The following is a 27,445-nucleotide window of genomic DNA, read 5'->3' as shown; positions in this document are numbered from 1 at the left end:
TGTTTAACATGCTGATTTTCCTTTAATCAAAATTCAGGGAATACTTAATCGAGTTATTAAAATAGCTTTCCTGGTGTGATTATTAAATTAACTTGTATACTGTTATGGGAACAGCTGGATACTGATTCCTTATCCATCACAGTGAGAGACTGGAGATGGGGCTGTAGAATTCATTTTTATAAAGCTCTCCAGGTGGTTCTCTTCAGAGCATTAAAAAATTTTTGTCTCAATATTTCAGCATATGAATATCAGAAAGCAGATTGATTGACATAAAATTCTTCAATGTACCCCCCCCCAAAAAAAAACCAGCCAAGGAAGTGATGTTAGAGTCAAGGCCCATTAGAAATCTCTGTAGAATATACTGTATTATGTTTGGACTATACAATACTATAATACAGAATATAATACAACTGTACAAACTAAGAAAGAGCAAAATCAACAAGAATTAAAATGGAGGAGAAAGACTTTGGCTAATCATTATGTTTTGGTTAGGTAACCAAAAATTCCTGCATAACCAATGGCTCCAAAACTGAGTGATTTAAAATGACAGTCATTTATTATCTTTTCTTGGATGGATTGCCTGGGCTGAGCTGAGTGTCCTCGCAGATCTGCATGATGTGACAGCAGTCATTCATGTAGCTGCATTCGCCTGGAAGTTCAGCTGGAGCGGGAACATCTGAGATGTCTCTTGTGGTTGAAAGCCTAGCTCCTCATGCTCTCTCTTCATCCAGTAGTCTAGCTCTAACTTCTTTACAGCTTGATGCCTGGCTTCTCAGAGAAGGATACAGAAGATGCCAGTTCTCTTAAGGGGGCTTAGATGTCCCAGGATGATACTTCTACATCTATTGAACAAGTCAAGTGACAGGGCAAGCTAGGGAGAGGAGGAGAGGAAATAACTCCACCCCTCAGTGTAAGGTGTGTGTACAGGGAGGGGTACTATCTACCACACATACTCAAAGTCACATCTGGCATACACAGTAAGAAGTAGCTATACCTTTGGGACATCTAAACATACGTCTAAAAACAACTACAGGAGAAGTCCCTGGTGCTCCAGTGGTTGGCACTGTCACTGCCATGATCCCAGGTTTGGTCCCCTGATTGGAGAACTAAAGATCCTACAAGCTTAGTTTTTTGGCTGTATAGTGCCACCAAAAAAAGACCAAAACAAACCAAAAAAGCCAAAAATGACTACAGGATCCATATGATGGAATAGTCAGCAATAAAAGGAATGGAATACTGATACATGCTGCAGCATGGATAAACCTCAAAAACATCATGCTGAATGAAAGAAGCCAGACACAAAAACCACATATTGTATGATTATATATTGGATGATTCCATTTGTACAAAATGTCCAGAAAAGGCAACTCCAAGGAGACAAAAAGTAGTCAATGGTTGCCTGGGGATGGAGGTAAGAACAGGGATTAACTGTCAGTGGGGGGACTTTCCTGGTGGTCCGGTGGCTGAGACTCTGTGCTCCCAACCCAGGGGACCTGGGGTTGATCCCTGGTCAGGGAACTAGATCCCACATGCTGCTACTAATAGTTTGCATGCCGAAACTAAAAGTCCTGCACGCCACAATGGAAAGATCACACGTGAGGCAACGAAGATCAAAGATCCTGAGTGCCGCAACTAAGACCCAGTGCAGCCAGATAAATGAATGAATGAATGAATGAATCAATATTAAAAAATCATCAGCGGTCACGAGAAATCTTACTGGGCTGATAAAAATGCTTTAAAACTAGATTATGGGTGTGTGTGTGTGCGTGTGTGTGTGTGCGTGTGTGTGTGTGCGCGTGTGCTCATTTGTGCCCCTGCTCAGTCGTGTTCGACTCTTTGCGACCCCATGGATTGTAACCCACCAGGCTCCTCTGTCCATGGGATTTCCCAGGCAAAAATACTGGAGTGGGTTGCCATTTCCTTCTCCAAGGGATCTTCCAACCCATGGATGATACTAGCATCTCTTGTGCCTCCTGCATTGGCAGGCAGATTCTTTATCACTGGTGCCACCTGGGAAGCCTAGATTATGATGAGGGTTACACAGTTCAGTAAATTTACTAAAAATCATTGAATTGTACACTTAGGAGGATATATAAATTATATTTCAATAAAACTATTAAGAAAATACAGGATGGTGGTCTTTAATTCAAGAGAAATATTCCTGAAGGCCTTGAACAATTAAAATCTTCACAATTTGAGACTAATTTCCCCCTGGGAATAAGTACAAAGTGGAGGGGATGTATTTGCAAAGTGTAAACCCCCACACCTATGGAGGCCTATTTTTGCTTGAACTGCTTTTTGTTTCTTGGTCTTCAGTCTTTTACACAGTTCTCTCTTCTAATTTCACAGTAGGGCATATCAAGGTTACCCTCCATAGCTATTTATCATACCAAACTCCTAGTCCCAAGCTACTGATTTTCCAGTGTGTTTTTCAGTAGTAGATCCATCACTTAAATGAACCCCTGGATGACACTGTTTTTCCAAAGATTTTCATCTTAACAACTGTCAAATTAAAAAAAAATTATTTTTAATTGAAGAATAACTGCTTTACAAAATTGTGTTGGTTTCTGCCATACATCAACATGAATCAGTCATAGGTATACATATGCTCCCTTCCTCTTGAACCTTCCTCCCACCTCCCACCCCAACCCACCCCTCTAGGTTGTCACAGAGCACTGGTTTGAGCTCCCTGCATCATATAACAAATTCCCACTGGCTGTCTATTTTGCATATGATAATGTATATGTTTCCATGCTATACTCTCAATTCATCCCACTTTCTCCTCTCCTTCCCCTACTGTGTCCACAAGTCTGTTCTCTAGGTATGCGTCTTCATTGCTGCCCTACAAATAGGTTCATCAGTACCATTTTTCTAGGTTCCATATATTTGTGTTAATATACAATAATTATTTTTTTCTTTCTGATCTACTTCACTCTGTATAATAAGCTTTAGGTTCAGTCATTAGAACTGACTCAAATGTATTCCTTTTTATGGCTGAGTAATATTCCATTGTATATAAGTACCACAGCTTCTTTATCCATTCATCTGTGATGGACATCGAGGTTGCTTCCTTGTCATAGCTATTGTAAACAGTGCTGCAAAGAACACTGGGGTACAAGTGTGTTTTTCAATTATGGTTTTATCAGGATACATGCCCAGTAGTGGGATTGTTGTGTCACATGGTAATGTTGGGGCTTCAGCAGCGGCTCTGTGGTAAAGAATCTGCCTGCAATGCAGGAGCTGCAGGAGACATGGGTTTGATCCATGGGTTGCGAAGATCCCCTGGAGGAGGTCATGGTAACTCATTCCAGTATTCTTGCCTGGAGAATCCCATGGACAGGGGAGCCTGGTGGGCTACAATCCATACAGTCACAAAGAGTTGGATATGACTGAAGCGACTTAGCATGCACTCATGGAAGTTTCATTCCTAGTTTTTTAAGGAATCTCTATACTGTTCTCCATAGTATCAATTTGCATTCCCACCAACAGAGCAACAGTCCCTTTTCTCCACACTCTCTCCAGCATTTATTGTTTGTAGATTTTTTGATGATGGCCGACCAGTGTGGAATGATATCTCATTGTAGTTTTGACTTGCATTTCTCTGAAGATGATCAATGTTGAACACCTTTTCATGTGTTTAGTAGCCATCTGTATGTCTTCTTTAGAGAAATGTCTGTTTAGGTCTTTTGCCCACTTTTTGATTGGGTTGTTTGTTTTTCTAGTATTGAGTTGCATGAGCTGCTTGCCTGTTTTGGAGATTAACCCTTTGTCAACACAGTCAGATTTGAAATGAGAGCACAATGGCTACTGAAACCACTGGTGGAAGTTTAGACGTACATGGATACCAGTGCCTGCTGGTCAAAGAGGGCAGCTGTTTCTGATAACCGGTTAAAGTGACATCTTCCTATGGCATTAATAAAACCACAGTTTGCTAGTCAATCAGCCTGCCCATCTTGAAATTTTGTGAGTTTTGACAAATTTTACATTTAATGAGATACACATTGTTTAAAATTTTACTCACAAAGAGGTCCTTTATTATTATTTGTGTATCTGCACTACTTGAAATAATTCAAATGCACATGAGATGCAAATACACCATTATAGAGTTGATAACAGTGAGAACTTGCCAGCCTGCCTGCCACCCTCATCCCATGTTTTTGACATGGGAAAACCTCAACATTCAGCATGTACATTCCAGATGGCTCATGAGCCCTTAGTATCTGCCGCTATTCAATTTGTAAGGAGTTTGTGTTCCATGAATGTGCCTTAAGTTTTAGGTTGGATGCAATAATCCTAAATACCAAGTGAAATTCTGTCTGATCCATTCAGCCTCTGGAATTTGTCGGTAACTTCAAAATTGGCCTGGGTTTTCTACAAGGATTTATGAATCTGGGCTGAATTTGAGGTTTATAAAAAGAGCCAGTCAGGGTTGCTTTTGTCTGGAATTTCAAAAGAAGTGTTTTGCACATTTCTTTATATATACATCAAGTAAACTGCCACTGTCTGCTGGATTTATGTTTTTCTCTTTCAAAATGATGGAACTACCCATTTTAGGTCGTATTTCTTCAGTGATGTTATGGGTTGCATTGTGTCTCTCTCCCCTCACTCCCAAGGTATATGTTGAAGTTCTGACCCCCAGAGCCTCAGAATGTGAGACTGGAGATAGGGTTTACAGAGATAATCAAGGCCTAATTAAAATGGGGTCATTAGTTGTTTGTTGTTGTTGTTCAGTCACTCAGTCATGTCTGACTCTTCGCAACCCTACGGACTGCAGCCTGCCAGGCTACCCTGTCCTTCACCATCTCCCAGAGTTTGCTAAAATTCATGTCCATTGAGTCGGTGATGCCACCTAACCATCTCATCCTCTGCTGCCCCCTTCTCCTTTTGCCTTCAACCTTTCCTAGCATCAGGGTCTTTTTCAATGTCAGCTCTTTGCTTCAAGTGGCCAAAGTATTGGAGCTTCACAGCATCAGTCCTTCCAATGAATATTCAGGCTTGTTTGATTGGTTTGATCTCCTTGCAGTCCAAGGGACTCGCAAGAGTCTTCTCCAACACCACAGTTCAAAAGCATCAATTCTTCGGCATTCAGCCTTCTTTATGGTCCAACTGTCACATCCATACATGACTACTGGAAAAACCTAGCTTTGACTTAACTAAATTGGACGGTTAAGTCCTAACATTTAACCATGACTACTTTGTCAGTAAAGTCAAGTCTCTGCTTTTATTTATTTTTGTCTCTGCTTCTTAATACACTGTCTAGGTTTGTCATCGCTTTCCTCCCAAGGAGCAAGTGTATTTTAATTTCTTGGCTGCAGTCACTGTCTGCAGTGAGTTTGGAACCTGAGAAAACAAAATCTGTCACTGCTTCCACTTTTTCCCCTTCTATTTGCCATGAAGTGATGGGACTGGATGCCATGATCTTTGTTTTTTGTATATTGAATTTTAAGCCAGCTTTTTCACTCTCCCTTTTCACCCTCATCAAGATTCTCTTTAGTTCCGTTTCACTTTCCTAATTCAATATGACTCATGTCCTTATAAAAAGGGGGAATTTGGACACAGAGATATGCACACAAGGAGAACAGCATGTGAACATCAAGGCAGAGGTTGGGGTGATACATCTACAAGATAAGGAACACCAAAGACTGTCTGCAAACTACCACAAGCCAAGGTAGAGGACTGGGACAGATTCTTCCTCATAGCTGGCAGAAGGAACAAACCCTGCTGACTCTTTTGGTCTCTGTATGGTCAGGGCACTCAAGATGGCTGCTCTGTTGCACTCTACCCAGCCCCTCTGCCTGACCAGTGCCTGCTTCACCTGTATCTTATCCACCAGACTGACCTTTCTACATACTTGCCTCAGGCCCCAGCTGGTGATTGTTCTCGTCAGAGGGTCAGGGAGGAGCAAGCCCCCTCCTGGGATTCCCTGGTAACTAGTGAGCCCACCTGAGGCCAATTCCTCTATAATTGGTAATCCCCTCCCCCTCCCAGCAAAGACAGCCTCATGTCCTGCTTGCCGGCAGCTGCACACAGTGGATGTTGCTCCAAGACCTTGCTTCAGACATGTAAGATCCCCCCCATCCATTAAACTTCTGTTACTGACTTTGGGTTCTTTCCTCCATCTTAAAGCTGGGCAAGCACAGGCCTTGCAGGGATGCAGCCCAACCATCGGCGAGGCAGCCTGGAGATGGAAGAAACTGCCTTGAACGGTGAGATGTTGGGAGATACAGGACAGGGAATGGAAAGCTGTGGGAGCTGGCCACCAGCGTGGGGGCCTGAAAATTGTGGGCACAATACCAGGGTGGCCATCCACTGACACGCGGGGCCTTCGAATTGTGGAGGTGATCCCAAAAGTTGCGGGGAAAACCCTCTGTTGGCTCTCCACTGGTTTGCGGGGTCCTGTGGCGGTTGTCCTTGCTGAACAGGGGCTGCCAAGAGATCTGAAGAACAATGGCCTCTAAGGACTTTGCTATGGTGTCCAAGTGAGCCTTCTGTAATTGGTTAAGCTAAGCTCTCTAGAAGGAATTGGTATTTCTCTTGTGCGTTTGAGATGAGAGTCTATGGTAGCTGGGTTCCAAAAGCAAGTATCCCAACATAAGCAGGCATTTATGAACTAAACTTGAAAGTACATAGTATCACCTCCACCGTTATTCATAAGCCCTCCCAGATTCAAGCGAAGGAACCCAGACCCCCCCATATCACGAAGTAAAGGGAGTTAAAAATCACACTGAAGGTATGTAGCATGGGACTTACTATTATGACTGGTTTTGAAAACCAAAACCCTTTTTTCAAGGGCCTTAAAGTAAAGCACTATTTATCTGTGATTGCTGTCACTTTACTTTTTATACCCCTTGTGAATAAATGAACTTAAACCTATAACTGCACCTCTCTTTTCTTTAATCTACATTTAAAGATGTAGCTTATTTGTTGTGTTTTACCCCTAGTGATGAATAGTTAAAGAATGAAGCAATCCTGGTTTTACCACCAACTTTATGACCTTAAGTTTCCTCATTTGTATTATAGTCTGCTTTTGTTGGGATGTTGTAAGAGTTAAACACATTAATGCAAGTAAAACAATTAGTATGATGCCTGCTTCATGGTGAGCACTCCATATACAATAACTGCTACTGCTGTCATCATCGTAGTCAAGGGATAAGTGGCCTATATAATTTTTTTTTCCATAGCAGATATAAGGGGTATCTTGCTTTGATTAAAAAACACTCATTATAGTATTGTTTTAAAATTTCAAATAACCTTAAAGGAAGATGTGGGATAATAAAAAGCTGATAAAAGAGGTTGGTAGAATGAATTTAACTGGATTTGAAGACTAGTATGTTGAATTGGTGTCGATGAAGTTTTTGAAAAACCAAAATGGAAAGGAAGGGCAGTGAATATTAAATTGAGAAAATGGGCTTTGGAAGAGTTGATTTTATTTCGAAATACCCAGTGGTGTCACCTAGGTCCCCCATTTCCAGTCCTCTCTCTTGAAGATTCATGTGAACTTGGCTCAGACACACTGGCCCCCTTCCCATGACTCTTTGCGTGTCCTGATTCTTATAAGCCCGGCTCCCTCGTCTCCATTCACATGTCTTTCCAGGGCCATCTATATTTTATCTTCTATATTCTCTTGTAGAAAAACATTGCTTTTTCCAGCTTTTCAAGAAATGGAATCCCATAGAAGACATTTATCACAATTCTTATAGGTCTATTAAAGGCTGGGGCTGGTAAAGTTTCACACTGTGAAGCATTTAAGACCTCGTTCTCAGGCTTCCTCATCACCCCTCACTATTTATTACCCGCAAGGCTGGACTCTAGTTTCCAGATCTTCCCAGACTTGATTAGTCCCCTAGGAGGCATGGCTCAATGTACCAGCTAGAGTAAGTAATAATAAAAAATCAAACAGAGAGAATTTGGGAGAAACAAAATAAGATATTCATATATATGAAACTCAAGAAGACTCTTGAGAGTCCCTTGGACAGCAAGGAAATCAAACCAGTCAATCCTAAAGGAAATCAACCCTGAATATTCATTGGAAGCACTGATGCTGAAGCTCTGATACTTTGGCCACCTGATGCAAAGAGTCAACTCATTGGAAAAGATCTTGATGCTGGGAAAGACTGCGGGCAAGAGGAGAAGTGGGCCTCAGAGGATGAGATGGTTGGATGACATCACTGACTCAATGGACGTGAGTTTGTGCAAATTCTGAGGTAGTGAAAGACAGGGAAGGCTGGCGTGCTGCAGTTCATGGGGTCACAAAGAGTTAGACACAACTTAGTGACTGAACAGAAACAACACACTGCTTTAACTGGGGAAATGCAGTTTGACTGGAGGATGCTAATATAGGCTGTATGTATATTACTTTTGCATTTTATCTTGACACCAGCCCTGTGAAGTGAGTGCTATTATTATGTCCCATTTTACAAATGTGGGAACTGAAGTACATCAAGCAACCAAAGTTACTTGAAGCTGTGGTGTCTTAACTATGGAAACGTCATCTTTATTATTCTGTTTTATGTTATTCATAACTCTGTAAGTTCTTTCCCACTCTTAGGCTAAGAAATTTTCAGACTTCAATTGCTTTAAGGAAGAGTTGTATATCTTCTGTGATCTCCAGGAGTCTTTCTCACCTTTTGGGGAGGTACCTATGAGCCCCTCTATTGAGAAGTTAGTTCTCTCCTAATGTTGCCTTTTTAAAGTGCTTTTCATACACTTACTTAAAATATTTTAGTAGAGAAATCAACAATGTGTAAGAGTTATAAATGAATCAATATACCATAAAAGATGTTCATTAGGAAAATAAGACCGCCCTAGTTTTTTGGCAATTATTTTATGATATTTCTGATTAATGACTTCATCTGGGCCATTTCAGTGTTCAGTGGTCTTCATTTGTTAGTGTTGATTATAGGATGCTATGCCTCGTTGGAATCTGACTCTTTTTGACCAACAAATGTGTATTAAAATCAATACAAATGTCATTTGCATCCCAATATCATGAGAGATAATATAACCATTTCTCATGCATTCAGTTTATTAAAATTTGCTAAAGTGTGAAATATGTAGGACAAGTAATGATGTTTTAATCTTTCACCAAGGTAACAATTGAAAGCTGATTGATTCCATTCAGTAATTATAAAATCAGAATGATGGAAGATTGTAATCAAGAAGGATTCATTCTCCTACTTTGTCACTCCTCCATGCAAGATAAAATTCTCATTTGCATCATCTCTTTTATCTGAAAAGAAATCAAACTTCTATTTGCTTCACTAAATCCAGGAGATAGATAATAGCTTTCCTGACTCTGGAGGGGATGACGAGGCGGCTGCTGCCTACTAATAGGAGAGAGGAAGGGACAGTCTTCTTTAAGACTAGATTGTCTCAGTGAGAAGGGCCAACTCAGATGGGATCTAAATATTCAAGCAATTACATTCTTCCAACTTCAGCATGACCTACCAAGTGAGATAGGGGCTTTTCTATTGTGGTCCGGCTCTTTCTATCTTCTTTAAGACAACCCTGGGGGAATGTAGCTGGATAAACATTTTAGGATTGCAGTCAGTTCGCTGGGTTGGTAGAGCACCAGAGGTTGGGGAGTGGGGCTTTCTTTTGTTCTCAAAAGGCTGGCATGCATGCTAATTTCCTCGTCTTTGAATGTGGTTGACTGTGTTCCTGGTGTCTGCCCAAAGTTGCATTTCTCTCTCAAGGAGCCTGATCTGTGTAAGAACTTGCATTCTTGTTAGGAAGTCTTTTTCCTAGTCAACTCAAACAGATGTCCATCTGTCCTTTGGACCTTCCAGTTCCTACTCTACCAGCCACACTGATTAAACATCTATAGGATCCGATTATATATAGTTTAGAAGTGTGTAATGCATCTCACAAATTAATCAGGAAGTATTTCCATTCTCAGAGGACTGGAGGCTCTAAAGACTTTAATATAGTTGAGGATGGGAAATCTGGGGCTAAGGATCCTTTTAGAGTTCAGAGAGAAAGGAGAGAACATTGGGGTAATTCAGCTCTTTGTTATACAAATATCTACTTTTATTGTTTTGTTGCAGCTACTGACCTTCCAACAGATTTTCTGTGGGAAGTAGAGCACTGTGGGAAGATGATTATTTTTGGAGCCAGACAGACATGAATTTGGATCTCAGGTCTAATAGTTACCAGCCATGGGATCTCTCATCTGTAAACTTAGAAAAACAGTACTTGTTTTTCAGGATTGTCCTGTGAATTAGATATATTTTGTGTCTATTATGGTGCCTGATATACTGTAAGGGCTAAATATATGGAACATCATGTTGTTTTTGTTCAGTCGCTAAGTTGTGTCTGACTCTCTGTGATCCCATGAACTACAGCATGCCAGGCTTCCCTGTCCTTCACCATCTCCCAGAGCTTACTCAAATTCGTGTCCACTGAGTCAGTGATGCCATCCAACCATCTCATCCTCTGCTGTCCCCTTCTCCTCCTGCCTTCAGTCTTTCCCAGCATCAGGGTCTTTTCTAATGAGTTGGCTGTTCCCATCAGGTGGCCAAAATATTGGAGTTTCAACTTTAGTCCCTCCAATGAATATTCAGGATTGATTTCCTTTAGGACTGACTAGTTTGATCGCCTTGTAGTCCAAGGGACTCTCAAGAGTCTTCTCCAACACCACAGTTCAAAAGCATCAATTCTTCATCGCTCAGCTTTCTGAGATTGTAGTCTCAGAATCTCAGAAGGTCCAACTCTCACATCCATACATGACTACTGGAAAAACCATAACTTTGACTGTATGGACCTTTATCGGCAAAGTAATGTCTCTGCTTTTTAATACTCTGTCTAGGTTTGTCACAGCTTTTCTTCCAAGGAGCAAGCGTCTTTTCTGCAGTGATTTTGGAGCCCAAGAAAATAAAGTCTGTCACTGTTTCCATTGTTTCCCTGTCTATTTGCCATGAAGTGATGGGACCAGATGCCATGATCTTAATTTTTTGAATGTTGAGTTTTAAGCCAGCTTTTTCACTCTCTTCTTTCACCTTCATCAAGAGGCTCTTTAGTTTCTCTTCACTTTCTGCCATAGGGGTGGTGTCATCTGCATATCTGAGGTTATTGACATTTCCCCAGCAATCTTGATTCCAGCTTGTGCCTCTTCCAGCCCAGCATTTTGCATGATGTACTCTGAATATAAGTTAAATAAACAGGGTGACAGTATACAGCCTTGACGTACTCCTTTCCCAGTTTGGAACCAGTCTATTGTTCCATGTGTGGTTCTAACTGTTGCTTCTTGATCTGCATACAGATTTCTCAGGAGGCAGGTCAGGTGGTCTAGTATTCCCATCTCTTTCAGAATTTTCCACAGTTTATTGTGATCCACACAGTCAAAGGCTTTAGCGTAGTCAATGACGCAAAAATAGATGTTTTTCTAGAATTCTCTTGCTTTTTCTATGATCCAACAGATGTTGGCAATTTGATCTCTGGTTCCTCTGCCTTTTCTAAAACCAGCTTGAACATCTGGAAGTTCTTGGTTCATGTGCTGTTGTAGCCTAGCTTGGAGAATTTTGAGAATTACTTTGTTAGCATATGAAATGAGTGCAACTATGTGGCAGTTTGAACATTCTTTGGCATTGCCCTTCTTTGGGATTGGAATGAAAACTGACCAATGGAACATTGTAGGAAGGATTATTATTGACAAATTTCAAAAAGTAAAAATTGATGGCCACAAAGCCAGATAATTTACTTTGAAGATCCATGACTAACCGAGATACTGCTCAAACTATGGATATAGCTGTTTTAAACTCTGTGGAGGGACAGACTTTTCAGAATACTGGACAAAGTTTAAGATTTAAGAACACAGGGCCAGTGACTCTACTTTCTCCAGTACCCAAGAAATGGCTTTAATGATGAACATATTATCGAACCAGAACTGCTTGGCATTGGAACTCATTTCCTTAGATGGAGGCAGATCAATTGTTCCTATAAGTTCTAAAAGAGCAATGTCAGCCCCAAATTTAGAAGGGCACTAGTTCAGCAAAGATTTGGTGGTTTTCTTACCCTTGATAGGACCCTTGCTTGCTTGGAATATGTCTGTAGCTCCATAGAGGAAAGAGAAAAGCTAGACCAAAACATAGCATGTACAGCTATTGTGGGGGAAACTTCTTTTCTGTTAAGGATTCTTGGCTAAAACAATTGGAAATGTAAAGTAGCTGTGTCTGAGGGGCTCCTTGATGGTGCATTCCACAGTTTGTGTAGTTCTCGTCCTGGCCTCACATTAGAATCACCTGGGGAGTGTTTAAAGAGAAAAGACTGATGCCTGCATTCCTCTATTAGACCAATTAAATGAAAAATTTTAGGAAAGGGGCCCAAACAGCCATTTTTAAAAACAACCTCTCTAGGGAATTTATTTGAGTGTCCTCTGGTTGAAGATCACTGCTGATCCAGAACTCTCAGCACTAATCATGCCATAAAATCTCATCTGCTTCCATGGAGGGGCGGCAGCAGATAGAAGGGTGAATAAGACCTAAAGGAGCCTGTGTATTTGCTTTGGTATTTGGTTGAGGGCATTGATCCGAGAAATAGGTCTTTTGCTAACATCACCTGGAATAGAGAGCTTATTGTTTTTTCAACCATTAAAACCCCATAGGAGGTGAAGTGATAGATTTCTGGGAATGGGATGTCAAGATGTGTCATTCTAAATGCTGAGTTTTTAGGAAATGCTCTTCACAGAGCGCCTCCCCTGGGCCTGATGGTTTGGCAGCTTTACATCCAGCACTTAGCTGCCCATCCCATCGGGATCCTCTCTCTGAGCTCAGAATGCCGAAAAGTGCTTTATTGACAAAGGCAGCACTTAAAACCAGTCCTGCAGTGAGCTGCTTGTCACCCCCACCCAGGTGAGGATCCTGGCAGGTAGGCACCCAGCTCAGTGTTAGCTGAGGGGGTGGAATGGAGGAATCACAATCAGAGAGTGGTTGGACCGGAGGAATTCAAGAGATGTTGTCAGGTTGTTCCTCTTAGTGGGGAGACAGGGGCCCAGAGGGGTAACCCAGACAGGTGCCCAGGGCTAGGCAGTGAGTTACAAAGAGCAGATCCTCATACCCAAATTAGGACTTTTCCCATCTTATCATCTTATATCCTTCTCTCCATGTTCTTTATTCTGTTGTTTTTCTGGCCTTCTCTTTGTCTTTCCCTAGCTTTTTATTTGGTAATTTTTTCTTTTCCTCTCTATTCTATCTGTATCATTCAGTGTTCTCTAGAGAAACAGATTCAATAAGATATATAAGGAAATACATAGTGTCTTTGATATGGACTTGGATACTGCTTACCACTGTTTTGCCATCATGTAATGGCTGAAGACAGCATCCTTAAACTGCAGCCCCCACATGAGACTTTTGTACTTTCCTCTGACCGACCCAAAGGTATCCTTTTTAAGTTTTATTTGTTAACATTTATAATGACATATAATGCAAAGTAAATGGAAATGTTCATTGTGATCATAAAATATATATATATATCTCACTTCAAGTATTCAGGTAGAGAGAGTATTCAACCTTGCTCTGCCTTTTTGTACTATCTGTGCCCTCAGTGGATTGGATGGTGACTGCCTACATTGACAACGGCTTTCTGCTTACTCAGTCCACTAATTCAAATGCTCATCTCTTCCTGAAACACCCTCACAGACACACCCAGGTAATAACGCCTAACCAGACATCCGGACATCCTGGGGCCCTGTCAAACTAATACGTAAAATAAACCATGACACCATCTTCTCCTATTTCTTCCATTTTTCCTTTGTGAGTTTATTGTCTTGGATCTTACGTCTTTAAGCCTGTGTTTTGCCCTGACAGAGGCCCTCAGGCTGGGAAAGATCATTAATTCTTAGACTCAAACACTATCTGTTTCAGTGAATAAAATGACTGTTAAAGTTTGTGATCTGTTGTTCCAAAGTACAAAGAATTAGGTCAAAAATTAATAGAGAAGTCAACAGAGAGGAAACCCAAAGCTAAACATTCCTGAACTCCTTCAATGCTGTAAGATGGAGTGGGAGTGAGGCTGGTGTTCTCAAAACTCTTCACAGATGGGAACAGATGATTTTGGACAACTGGGGTGTAGTGTGAAAACTCACTTGAAGAAAACTTCGTGTGGCATCTCGGCAGGAGAACATTTTTAATATCAGTGGGATAATTATTGCTTGCTTGGTTGGAATTTTTGTTTTCTGCATCATTCTGTTTGAAATAATGAGGATTTGACCAGAGGGTATTTCTTTGCATTTGTAGGACATTTTGTATTTGGGATAATACCTTCTCCCCAAACATTTTAGGATGTCAGAATGTGTTAAAGTGATGTGTATGTTTCCTTTAGATCTTACCACACCAATTCCTATAAAAGCAAAAGAAGGATAAAATGTAGATGTGAATGTATTTTTGTTCAATTTCTTTTCTGTTTTTTTAACTTTCCTGGAGTGAGTCAATTATCATAAAATTCTTTAGAGAGCCAAAGTTGGTGTTCTGGTTTAGGGAAAATGATACCTCTTAAAGGTCTTGTTGACAAGATATAGTGGACATTAGTTTTTTTTGGTGCTTGGCATCTATTCACCCTTTGTTCCATATTCCTATCTCAGTTTGTCTCATATTCAAATCCTGCTCTTATACAGGAATCACTTCTTTCTCATGCTCAGATCATGCAGTTAAATGGAGCTGGTCTTACTCTCAGCTCCAGGGATAGACCATAAGACCCAGGCTTAAGCCACTGTGTGCATAGCATTCTGCTGCATGTAACTATTGGTTTGAGATTGGCATGTGACCTTGGGTAGCCAATGACACTATTGAGATAGGAACATGCACTGTTTTTGCATTTGAACTTGAAAGGTTATAGACTGTAACTATAATCAGCCATAAAGGGAAAGCCTGAGGGGGAACCAACACAGAAGATGGAACCTGATAGGAAACAGAAAATATTTGCATATACTCAGAGGAGATTTAGACAACTGGAGAGAGAGTGGGAGTAAACTGATGAAGATAAATGTGGGTAGAACAGTGACCCCCTAGACGTAAGTTGAGGTTCCAACACTTGATACCTGAGAATGTGACCTTATTCAGAAATAATGTTTTTGCAGATGCAATGAAGATGTAAATTAAGGTGAGGTCATACAGGAACAGGGTAGGCCCTTAGTCTTTAGATGACTGATGTCTTGATAACAAGAGGAGAAGCGATATAGAGAGACGAAGCCATATGAAGAGGAGCGTGCCATTTGGTGGTACAGGCATACACAGGAAAAAAGGCCATGTGACCATCAAGGTGTAGATGTTTCTGCAAGCCAAGGAATGCCAAGGTTGTTGGCAAACACTAGGAGGTAGGAAGGAGCAAAGAAGGCTCCTCCTTAGATGCTTCAAAGGGAACATGGTCTTGCCGACACCTCGATTTCAGACTGTGAATAGTAAATTTCCAGAACAGTGAGATCATAAATTTCTCTTATTATTTTTTTAAAAGAATCTCCCTCTTCCACCCCCTTGAGCTGTAGGTCTCAGCAGTGGACTTATTTATTTATTGCAGTGAAAGCACAAGAGTCCTAACCCATGAACTTCCAGGGAATTCCAAGTTTCTCTTGTTTAAAGCCACCAAGACTGTGGTACTTTGTTATGGCAGCCCTATGAAATTAATACATTAGGTGCATGCATGCTAAGTTGCTTCAGTCATATCCGACTTTTTGCGACCCCATAGACTGCAGCCTGCCAGCCTCCATCTGTCCATGGGATTCTCCAAGCAAGGAAAATGGAGTAGGTTGCCGTGCCTTCCTCCAGGGAATGAATACAATAGAAAAATGAGCATGTGGAAAAAATAACTTTTTTTTTTTAAACTCCAAGGAAAATAAAAACTTGTTTGGGAAAGGGAAAGTAAATATGGCATACCACATGACTTCAGTTCAGTGGCTCAGTCATGTCCGACTCTTTGCGACCCCATGGACTGCAGCATGCTAGGCTTCCCTGTCCACCACCAAGTCCCGGAGCCTACATGACTTGGCTGTTAAGAATTTAATAGTCATAGTACTATAAATTTTGATTTTTAATCTTACCAAAATTATACTGGAAAGGATATTTGTGTGGTGGGGTCTGTGTGTGTATGTGCATGAAATCATCTTCCATGGGGCAAAGTCAATATAATATGCCTAAGCTGAAATATCAAGAAGTAGCAACATACACACGTTATTCAGAAACATGAAAGCAGAGAGTAAATGATTCAGTTGAAAGAGTTGAAAGTAGTTGCCTCTTAGGAGCAGGAAACAAGAGGTAGGCACTGCAGAGACTGCTGTTTTTTGGAATGAGACTTGCAGAACTATTTGACTCTTTAGGCTATGTGCACGAATAATCTTCATAAGAAGAAAAACTGCTTTAAAAGGAAAGGAAAATTTGAATCTATGAAGCAAAATACTTTAGAACTAAGGAATGTGATGACGTTGGGCAAAAGTAGAAAATAATATGTGTATTTTGGGGCCTAGTGATCCATCGATCTACATCTGTTTCCTCAGCAATGGGGGAGGAGGGCACAGGGTTCTTTTACAAAGGCTTCACATCTCCCTCTGTCCTATATTCAAATTCTGCTCTTAAAAGAAATGACAAAATCTGTTACCCCAAGTTTGTAATTACAATCTGAAGCCATAAAGTTCATTTTAACAGAGGTCTTTCATTGAAGCTGAAGGAGATTCTCAAGATGAATGGCGTATATGTATATACATCTCCTGGGAGTGGGAGTTACAGGCATTTTCTTATCCCATCGAAATTCTGAGTCAGATTTTTTCCGACTAGTAGCTGAGAGTATTCGGCCTCTCATAGTGATCTTAAGGCAGTGGCCCTCTCAGCTCTTGACTCCAGCTAGTCCTTAATCCTCCTGGGAGGGAAGAAGCGTCCAGCCTGCACTGCTGCTTTTCACCATCAGAGGGCAGTAGGGCCCCAAGTGCCCAGGAAAGGAGGGGGAAAGATGCTTAGCACCTGGGGAGTGGGAGGAAGTGTCTCGCAGTGTTTGCACTTAAGGCATCCCGGTAGCTAGATGTTGCCTTGGTACAAATGGTGTGTTTTCATCTAAATTTTGTGCCAATCCAGAAAGGCAGGAAGTCTGATCTTAATGCATTTGCCATGGCTATCTATTCCACTAGGACTCAGGAATTTATTAGGGAAATGAAGAGGATTGCAAGAATAAGTTTAGATTGGCATTTCCCCATTTTCCTACTTGTAGAATAGATTCAGTACCTATTTTGAAAGAACACAGTGTCAGCTGGAATGATGCTCTGCTTTCTTCCCTATTTTTCTAAAATAGATGTGCTTCTTACACGCATGGATAGACCATTTACCTCTGAATTGTATCTCAGGGACAAATCTGGCTTATTAGCTCCCTTATTTGTAAACGGCCAACCTGGTTCCCTGTGCTGTTGCAACGCTATCTTGATGGGTTGCTGTGAGAATGTGAAGATGTCTGTCAGGCAGGAAAAATTATGTAAAAATGATGTGGGTTTAGAAAATGGGATCGACAAAATGTAATAAACTCCTCCTGGGCTGAAGAGCAGAGCTGCATATGTAATGAAGTACTTTAGGATTACGTCACCTTTTATATAACATCTGGCAGTGACTTTTATTTCAGAGCTAATTTGAAGAAGCCAGGCTCTTTCCTTTTCCCCTCCCCAAGACGGCCTTTATCTGAAAGAAGAAACAAAGGACTGTTATATTTTGCATGCAAAGAAAGTTGGAGTGGCTAGATAACTCCCTTAGGGTAATGGAGAGAGGAAAAAGAGATTGAAAAAGGTCAGGTGAACACAGCAGAAGGAATGAAGAGGTTTGTGTGATTCTTAGTGGAATTGGACCAGTCTAAGCAACCAGAGAGGTAACCTGGGTGGCTTTCCCCTTCTCTCTTCCCTCCTCTGCCTCTATAGACCCGACCCAAGAATGTTCTGGGAAGAGTCATTATCTGAAGTAAAAAATCGAGACAATTATTGAGATCATTTAGAAAAGTCCTAAATTCCTTCCTTTGGGTTTGGAGGAAAAAAAGCTTTCCTCTAAACCAACACTTTTCTTCCCTAGTAATATCCAGACTTGCTGAATAATAGATTATTCAGATGGTCAGCTCACCATTTGTATTTGTCTATACAGACCGTGGGGGAAGGTGTTCAGTGACGTTGAATGGGACTCCATTCCTTTGAAGCCAGGAACCAGGAAGAGAGAAGACCCTGTTTTCACCTCCCCTTTCTCCTCTCTCATAGCATCTCTGTGCATGCTCTCCTCTGCACAACCTGGACCCTGCTAAATTATATTCGTCAGTCTCATTGTAGTCCTTCATCATGTTGTTTTAAAGTCTCTCATTCTTGCTTCAACCTTAGAAATGCCCTTTTCTGCATTTCAAGACCATGTCTGTAATTCAGAAGAGGTGGTGTCTTTACTTTTCCACCTAATGCATTCCCAACAATGTGTTTGAAGGTCATTTGGGTGTTTGAAATTTGAACAATAGATTTGCATGCTGTAGGGAAGAATTTGTTCTCAGGGAGCTAAAGTATATGATGAAATCCCTAATTATGGTTTCTGACAGAGCCACTTCCTTCAGGCCTTGGCAACCCTGTGGGTGGGTGAGAACAGGCACATGGACTGGAGCGGGTGGCAACTGCCAGTCGTTGTGGGTCGGGGAAGTTAATCCAGGAATCCCTCCTTCCAAGACTTGGGTTTTCCTCTCAGCTCAGCCTGGAAGGGCAAGGGCTGCAGTAAGAGGATCTGGTTCTCATCCCACCTCCAAGAATAACCACATGTGACCACCATGAGGTGGTGGACATGGGTTTGGTAGAGTGGTGCCATGGATAGGGTTGGTCAAAGGATACCGTCAGGGATGGGGATCCTGTGTGAGCTGGCAAACTTCAGGCTCTGTGGCCTGTGATCTCTGGAGTCCTCAGTGACAGATGAAGGCCCTTCAACTTGGCCATGTAGATTCATCTCTACATGGAAGAGATGCTAGGGGAGGAGATTCTTCTATTTTCTCAACTTGGACCTGGCCTCTTCTCCCAGTAGTGGTGGCTGCCTGGCATGAGATAATTCTATCATTATTCTAAGGTAATTTAGGAAAGACTGACTTTTGAGTATGAACTATTTGAAGATGTCAGTGTTTAATAGTTGATAGTGTGGTAGTCGGGTTATATGTTGCTGCATTTAATTACATCTCATAATTTTGTGGGTCAGGAATTTGGGCAGTGCTTGGCTGGGTGGCTCTTCCGCTCCACCTGGCATTGACAGAGGTTACTTGGTGCTCTTCAGTTGGTGGCTGGTATGGGCTGAGGGTTTAGATTATTTTCTCCACATGTTTGATGTCTTGACAGGAATAACCTTGGCCGTTTTTCCCTCTCCATGCTGTTTTAGCATCTCCACCTGCTATCCTTAGGAAAGCAATTTAATTTTTACACAGTGCCTTGCTTAGGACTGTGAAAGGAAAGGGAGAAAACAGTCAGTTTCTTAAAGACTGGACTCAGACTTGGTATGGCACCAATTCTGCTATATCCCACTGGTCAAAGAAGTCGCAGGGCAACCCAGAATCTAGAAGAGTGGAAACAGATCCTACCTCCCAAGGAGAGGTGTGTCAAGAATTTGTGGCCATTCTTGATCCATTACGTGTGGGCTGCATAAATGTAGACCATGTGAAATGGAAGAATAGAGAATACGAGGCTGAGGGGGACCTCTCCCTTGTCTTGGCTTCTTAACTAGGAATCAGTTTTCCCAAGGGAATTGGGCTCATTTGGAGAACTAAAGTCACCATTTAGGCTGCCACTTGAGGAAAATGTACTTCTGCTGAACGAAGGCAGTACTGACGTCTGTGTCCCCCTTTGTGCTTTTGGTTCAAAGTAAAGCTCTTGTTAAAGTGCTCAGCAACACGATTGGTAGGTGCATTGGTAAAACATAAGTGGATATTCTGAAGGACACTTTGGAGAGGATATTGGCAAATTTCCAAAGAAAGAGTTGGAACATTTCTCATTTTCTCCACTGTGTCACACAGCTGTGCCAATGACTAAACAAGCAATGGATTAAGCAGGTTTTGAAAACTTTTCAGATTTTTCTTTTTATATGGAGCAGAGGAGGGGGAAAAGAGAGAATAGTTTTTTTATTCCAGTTTGATGTAACTACTTATAATTTCCTTTGTCTATAAGTTCAATACAAGATCCTAGCAAAAGCCTTAGTAAACAATAGTGTGATTTTCACTATTGTGGTGGTTTAGTCCCTCAGTCGTGTCTGACTCTTTGAGACCCCATGGGCTGTAGGCAGCCAGGCTCCTCTGTCCATGAGATTCTCCAGGCAAGAATACTGGAGTGGGTTGCCATTTCCTTCTCCAGGGGATCTTCCCAACCAAGGAATTGAACACAGGTCTCCTGCATTGCAGGCAGATTCTTTACTGACTGAGCTACGAGAGAAGCCACTATTATAGATATGAATCAATACTGACAGTGTCATGGAGTCCTCTTTCAGACACTCATTTAATGGAACTAATTATTTTATTTTGTTGAAGTTTAGTTAATTTATAATGTTATATTAGTTTCAGGTGAACAGCACACTGACTCAGTTATATACATACATACATGTATATGTTCTTTTTTAGATTCTTTTCCCTTATAGGTTATTACAAAATGTTAACTACAGTTCCCTGTGATATACAGTAGGCCCTTATCTGTTTTATATCCAATAGTGTGTATGGGTTAATCCCAACCTCCTAATTTATAACTAATTAATTTTTGAAAATATATGAAAATAGCACACATTTTAAGGGAACAAAAGGGCATAGAATAAAAATCTTCCCCACATTCCTATCCCTGAGTCTCTTTGAAGGCAATCATCCTGTTTTGAATGGACTTCTAGAAAGATTATGTGCAAGTACAAATACTCCAACATATGTTTGTGTAATTATAGGATATATAACTAAATACAGTGGTGTTTTCCCCCTTATCAATGGTTTTGATTTCTGAGGTTTCAGTTCCCTGTGGTCAACTGAGGTCCAAAAGTATTACATGGAAAGTTCCAGAAATAGACAATTCATAAGTTTTATGTGTTTATTCATTTATTTTTGGCTTCCCTGGGCCTTCATTGCTGCATGCAGGCTTTCTCTAGTTGTGGAAAGCCAGGCAACTACTCTCTAGTTGTGGTGCAAAGGGTTCTTACTGCAGTGGCTTCTCTTGTTGCAGACCATGGGCTCTAGGGCTCAGGGGTGCATGGGCTTAGTTGCTCTGTGGTGTGTGGGATCTTCCCAAACCAGGGATACAGGATTGAACCTGTGTCCCCTGCATTGGCAGCCAGATTCTTAACTGCTGGACCACCAGGGAACTCCCAATTCGTAAGTTTTAAATTGTGCACTGTTCTGAGTAGTGTGAAGAAATCTTGTGCTCTCCCCTCTGTTCCATGAGGGGTGTGAATCATTGCATCCACTCTAGCGGCCATCTTGATATGAAATAACTGTTGCTGGATTGCAATGCTCATGTTATTTTATTTAATAATGGGCTCAGAGGGCAAGGATAGCGATGCTGGCAATTCAGGTATGCTGTAAAGCGCTTCCTTTAAGGCATTGCACTTGTACAGTGAGATATTTTGAGAGAGAGAGAGAAAGAAAGAGGGCAGACCACATTCACATAACTTATTTCAATATGTTGTTATAATTATCCTATTTATTATTAGTTATTGTTGTTAATCTCTTACTGTGCCTAGTTTATAAATTAAACTTTATCATAGTTCTTATACATACCTACCCATGGTATGTATGGCATGAATGTATAGGAAAAACATAGTATATAAAGGGTCTGGTATTATCTGTGGTTTCAGGCATCTACTTGGAAATTATCTCTTACAGATAGTGGCGGGAGCGGGGTGGGGGGGAATCCTGTATTCTTTCCCCCCACAAAGAGAAGCATGCTGTATACTATTTTATACCTTGCTTTTTTGTGAAACAGTATGTTAGATATTGTTCCATATTAGTAAATATAAATTAACCTCTTTTTCCTAAGAGCTATATAATATTTTGTTGCATGAACATAGTATCATATATATATATATGTGTATGTGTGCATGTATTTATATACATATTATATTTAAACCAGTTTCCTATTGATAGATATTTAGATTGTTAATCTTTTGCTATTATAAGCAACACCACAATGAACAGTCTTGGGTGTGCAATAATATTTGTGCATATGTGAGACTGTATGTAGAAATGGAATTGTGGAGAGAGGGGTATGGACACTGTAATTTTTATATCTGTTATCAGATAATTCTCCAGGAGTTTCTATTAATTTATATTCCTCTACCCAGCTCTCATTTTAGATTCTGGAGATTGTCATTGGAATCTGTTCCATTGGAGGTCATAGGTGAGGAAATAGGATGCAAGATTGAACAAGGAAAGGTGGACATTTGTGCTTTTATATCAGCCTCATAAAATGAGATTTCTAAGTAGTTTACCAAATATTTTGGCTAAATAGACTGACTGTCAAGCAGTCATCTCTGCTAGGAAGCCTGCCACATGGAGTAATGAGAAGATTGGACTTGGCGATAAGAATCTCTTTCCAGCCTGACGCTGCCAGTGCTCACTGTGGGATCTTGATTAAGCAATCAGCCCTTTCTTTGAGCTCAGTTTTCTTGTTTGTCAAATGAGTATTTTGTGTGAATGATCTCTGAAGAATCTTTGAATCCAAAATTATTTAGTTCTATGAAACTCTCTTCACTTGTTATAATAAAAGCTCTTATAGGGGAATAGCTACATAATTTGCAAGGCCTCATACAAAATGAAAATGTAGAACCCCCTATTCAAAGATTATTAAGAATGTCAAGATATCTACAAAGGAGGATTAAGCCAAGTGTGGGCCCTTGTAAGTGCAGGGACCCTGTGCACCTGTGCATAAGCCCATGAAACTGGTCCTGCTCCTTTAAAGACCCTGCCTCTAAATAAATGGTTTATTTCTGCTTAAGCTTTTGGTGGCAATTTGACTTAAACATGTGCTTGAGAACTCACCCCCTAATCCTGGTCACTCTTTTCTGGAAAAGTTGCTTTGGTCCATAGCTCCTGACCAAAGAAGCTACTCTAAACCTTATCTTGTGCAGTGGGCACCTGATGATTGGACCAGATGTAGACACCTGACTCAAAGGCAGCCAGTTCATAGGCTGGTGAGCTTGTAGGGTGGCTGACAGGCAAAGCTTCTGACCAATAGGAGTTAAGTGATTACAGTGGGAAACAGACTCTGGAATTTGATCTGAGGAATATGGAGAGGATCAGCCAGCCAGATTGGGGCTTAAGGATGAGAGTTGGGGCTGCTGCTGCTAAGTCGCTTCAGTCGTGTCCGACTCTGTGCGACCCCATAGATGGCAGCCACCAGGCTCTGCCGTCCCTGGGATTCTCCAGGCAAGAGTACTGGAGTGGGTTGCCATTTCCTTCTCCAGTGCATGAAAGGGAAAAGTGAAAGTGAAGTCGCTCAGTCATGTCCGACTCTTAGCGACTCCACAGACTACAGCCTACCAGGCTCCTCCGTCCATGGGATTTTCCAGGCAAGAGTACTGGAGTGGGGTGCCATTGCCTTCTCCGAGAGTTGGGGCAGATAGGTAGAAAAGGGAGAAGCCACATGTTACCTGGTGTAACTGAATCGCAAGCCCTCATGACTTGAGGTAGCCTAAATGAAGTTACTTCTGTCCTTTGGAAGCCAAAGAGCATAAGCACCCCAGTGTAAGGCTAGGGCATAGCTTTAGCCTGTTAATGTTTAAGCCACCTAGGGAGTGGGACTTAAGAACAATTAGAAGTATGGAAATAGAAAAAAAAGCAAGCTCCCAAATCCTGTTTTCTCCTTCACCTGCCAGCTACTCTGTGGGAATCAGGTGGTGAGTATCCTGTGTGATATGAGGCAGATGAGGTGTGATCTGAGCTTATTGAGAGCTGCCTTTTTGTCTTATACTGCTTCATTTATTCATGTCATCGCCAACTTGCTTACATATCCCTAGGACTTTTTTTTCTCAACTTCTCCTAAGTTATTCTTGACATATTGTTCTACTTCCTTGGAGTAGCCCTAGGAAAAAATGTAGCTGTCAAATGTGTAACAAGACACGCTTTTTCTTGGTATATATCTTTTTTGTTCTGTTGGGCAATGCTAATGGATCCCTGGAGTCTGCAGCAGGCTGAGGCAGGAGGTGTGCTGAATGACCTCTCCAGACCTTTCTCAGCTTCACCATACTAAGGAGAGGGTTTCAATACAGTCCTGTCCCAACCCTTCACTACAGAACATCTATATAATCATTCAATGCTTTTCCCTTTCCTTCATGGTTCAATAGAGGCTGAGTTTGTTGGTCTTCAGATGAATAACCGGCTAATTTAGTCTGGAATGTCATATAACTTATTCTTGACAGTAATTTGCTTTCTGGGATGCATTACAATCTGTGGTGGGTGGGTGCATTACTTATAATAACATGTACCACACAGAGTGACCTGTGTAAATGAGGTGGGCATAAAGCTGCACTAGGCAAGCTGGATCTGAGCCTGGTTCACCAGAATCACTGTAGCTTCGCAGCCTGGGCAAACTCGACTAAGGACTTCCATCTTCCTCCCAGGTGCCTCTTGGCAGGGCACAGTTTAGCTGTGTTTATGGGGTAGACTAGGAAAGCAAATCATCAGTTGGCAATAAGCATGGAGAAAGGGACGTTTCTGTTTGCCTTTATATTAATGCACTTGCCTCCAATGTCCTGCCCTGAAAAGGCTCAGGTCCAGAAAGCGAAACAAAGGTGAAAAGCCTAAGGTTCTCTGTTCTTCCTTTCCTGGGCCATTAGCTGTGCTTTGCCAAGACCCAGTGAATATTTTGGTGAGTGTCAGTGCAGGCTTGAGCCTGTGGGCTATCAGGGAGGTGGGAATATGCTGGAGCCCTGTGTGGGCAGGAAGGGGAAAAATGGACCTGGTTAATATTTCTATAAAGAAAGCTGAGCGCCGAAGAATTGATGCTTTTGAATTGTGGTGTTGGAGAAGACTCTTGAGAGTCCTTTGGACTGCAAGGAGATCCAACCAGTCTATCCTAAAGCAGATCAGTCCTGGGTGTTCATTGGAAGGACTGATGTTGAAGCTGAAACTCCAATACTTTGGCCACCTGATGCGAAGAGCTGACTCATTTGAAAAGACCCTGATGGTGGGAAAGATTGAGGGCAGGAAGAGAAGGGGGGACGACAGAGGATGAGATGGTTGGATGGCATCACTGACTCAATGGACATGAGTTTGGGGGGACTCTGGGATTTGGTGATGGACAGGGAGGCCTGGCGTGCTGCAGTTCATGGGGTTGCAAAGAGTCGGACATGACTGAGCGACTGAACTGAACTGAATACTTTCAGGTTCAGATTTTGCTGTGATTTCTGGGAATCTAAGACTTTACCAGTCTCTGTTTTTTTCCTCATAAAAGGAGATGCTAACAATGATGGTACCCTTAATGTTGAGACATAATCCCCACACAGATGACTGCAATACTTCTTGTTTCCATGACATATATTCAGGTTTTTGAAAATAATAAGATTTTTAAAAACAAAATCTGTGTTTCTTTTGTATATCTATTTATTCATTTAACTGCATTGGGTCTTAGCTGCGGGACACAGGCTCTTCGCTGTGGCACGTGGGATTTCTCGTTGCTGTGCCTGAACTTCTCTCTAGTTGTGGGATGCAGGCTCCAGAGCATGTGGGGTCCATAGTTGCTGCTGTCAGCCTTAGTGCTTTATGGCACGTGGGATCCTAGTTCCCCAACCAGGGATTGGACCTGCACCCCCTGCATTGGAAGGTGGACTTCTAACCACTGGACCACCAGGGAAGTCCCATAGTAAGGATTTTTAATCAGATCTTCTTAATAGAAGAGTTAATATGTGGGGAAATCAGGCTGATTGACAAGTAACTCAGAAACACTTATCTAAGTGTGTATATGTGGGTGTGTATTATTTGAAAAATATTAAGAGGCCACAGTATTAATAGCAGAATGGGTGGGATGGACCATTGTCAGTAACATGCCTTCCAAGAAGCACAAAAGCAACATGGTAGTATGAGTGAGAGGACAAGAACTCTTATGTATCTGGACCTGGTTGTCCTGAGGAAGTCCAGAGGGGAAATGAATGACTAATTCCTGCAATGGAGAGGGATTAAGGGCAGCTCTACTAGCATAGTGATCTCTACTAGTAGCAGTTTAGCTTATTTTATCATTTCTATTTCCCGTTTGGTTAGGAGAGCATTCTCATAAACGTACATCTTTCACAGCCCACACACTAAGTTCTGAAAGCAATATCATTTAACTTACAGCCAAATATAGACCTGTCATTGAACATTACCCATTTATACAGAATCATGGTTCCCTCTGCAAAATCCTCAAAGAGAACAAAATAAATAGCATAAACAGAACACAGGGTCAAGGTCCCTCGTGTCTGTATGAGGCAGCCATGACTTTGCATCTGGTAAGTAATGAGACTCCCGCCCCCGTGAGGCAAGGCTGGTGATGGCTGCTCACATGGACCCACAGGCTCTGGTGTTGACTAGGAGAGAGCATACAATTCATGGATTAAATGAAGTGTTTGTGAGCAGTAGAAATTAGGTAAAATTGTGAGATATTCCAGAGGCCAGAATGAATGAGGAAATTGGGCGGTATGATGGAATATGTCCCTTAAAAATGTGATCCCTTTCCATTTATCCTGGTTCCAAAATGTTCAAACAATTAAAAAAAAAATACAGAATAAAATGATACATCCTAACTTCTCATTTCTTGTGATTTTTACTCCTCTTCCCAGAGGTACTCACTGTTTGATGTATTTTAAAATGTATAGCCCTTTTATATCCTGGTATATATATGTATTCAAGTGTCTATTTTTTTTAAGTAAATGAGATATTATATACATTGTCTTGTCATTTAGCGTTATGTCTTAGAGAATATAAACAGATAAGCTACACTTTAAAAAAAATGTAGTGTCAGTTTCCCTTAGGTGGACATTTGGCTTTCTCTACTGTAAACAATACTTCAGTGAATTTCCTTGTTTATGCTTCTTCGTGCACAGTTGCAAGCATTTCTCTAGAAGAGAGGCTTACTGATAAAATTTCTGGGTAGAATTTTATGTGTATTTACCATAGTGACAGATGTTGCCAAATTGCTTTCCTAAAAGAATATTGATTTTCATTCCCAACATCAGTGTTTGAGAATATTCATTTTTCCTATATCCTTGGCAACTCTGTACATTATCAATCTTGTTAATTTTTGCCAATGTGGTGGATGAAGAGGAATGACTTAGTTGTTTTAATTTATATATCCTTGGTTAGTAAAGTTGGGCACTTTTTCCTGTACTAATTGACCATTTGCATTTGTTCTGTGAAACGTCTGTTCTTTTCCATCGCACCTCTCTTTTCCTTGTGGGGGTGTTATTTTACTTTCTCACAGTCACTCTTTATGTATTTTCTGGATATAAATTACTTGGATTTTAAACATTTCACATACTTTACATAGTTT

The 27,445-nt window shown here is 41.2% G+C and overlaps 1 long non-coding RNA gene across 1 annotated transcript in view; it reads left to right on the top strand.

The window, feature by feature from the left end:
* LOC145516788 (uncharacterized) overlaps positions 1-27,445 on the top strand; it is a 149,189-nt gene that overhangs the window by 82,580 nt on the left and 39,164 nt on the right. The window contains exon 3 of the long non-coding RNA XR_014061767.1: positions 6,127-6,206. This is a non-coding gene — a long non-coding RNA (uncharacterized LOC145516788). The remainder of the gene's footprint in view (positions 1-6,126; positions 6,207-27,445) is intronic.

The sequence above is a fragment of the Giraffa tippelskirchi genome, chromosome 8, assembly GCF_054371585.1.
Source record: "Giraffa tippelskirchi isolate mGirTip1 chromosome 8, T2T-mGirTip1v1.2.pri, whole genome shotgun sequence".
NCBI classification, from domain to species: domain Eukaryota; kingdom Metazoa; phylum Chordata; class Mammalia; order Artiodactyla; family Giraffidae; genus Giraffa; species Giraffa tippelskirchi.
This window is presented reverse-complemented; position numbering and strand designations above follow the sequence as displayed.